This window comes from Arachis ipaensis, chromosome B02, assembly GCF_000816755.2.
Source record: "Arachis ipaensis cultivar K30076 chromosome B02, Araip1.1, whole genome shotgun sequence".
NCBI lineage: Eukaryota > Viridiplantae > Streptophyta > Magnoliopsida > Fabales > Fabaceae > Arachis > Arachis ipaensis.
This window is the reverse complement of record NC_029786.2, coordinates 104782398-104782664: the sequence shown is the minus strand read 5'-3', so window position 1 is coordinate 104782664 and position 267 is coordinate 104782398.

Genomic DNA, 267 nt, shown 5'->3' with positions numbered 1-267 from the left:
AAGAATAGATTAGGTTTGCGGTTCCGCTAGATAACCAACTAAGGTCCAGCCAACTTCTGCCAACTTTTTAATGGACTAGACTTTGAAGTCCGTCTTAATAAAGGTAAGTTGATATATGTAGATATTTCTTCTGCTAAGCATTATGATATTTTTTTCATACTAAATAGATATTTTTTAATGTACTTTTCAAATTTTTTATATTACAAATGTGGATATTTCTAATTTTTTTAAGAATTATATGTTTTTTTTTAAATCCTATAACTAAAT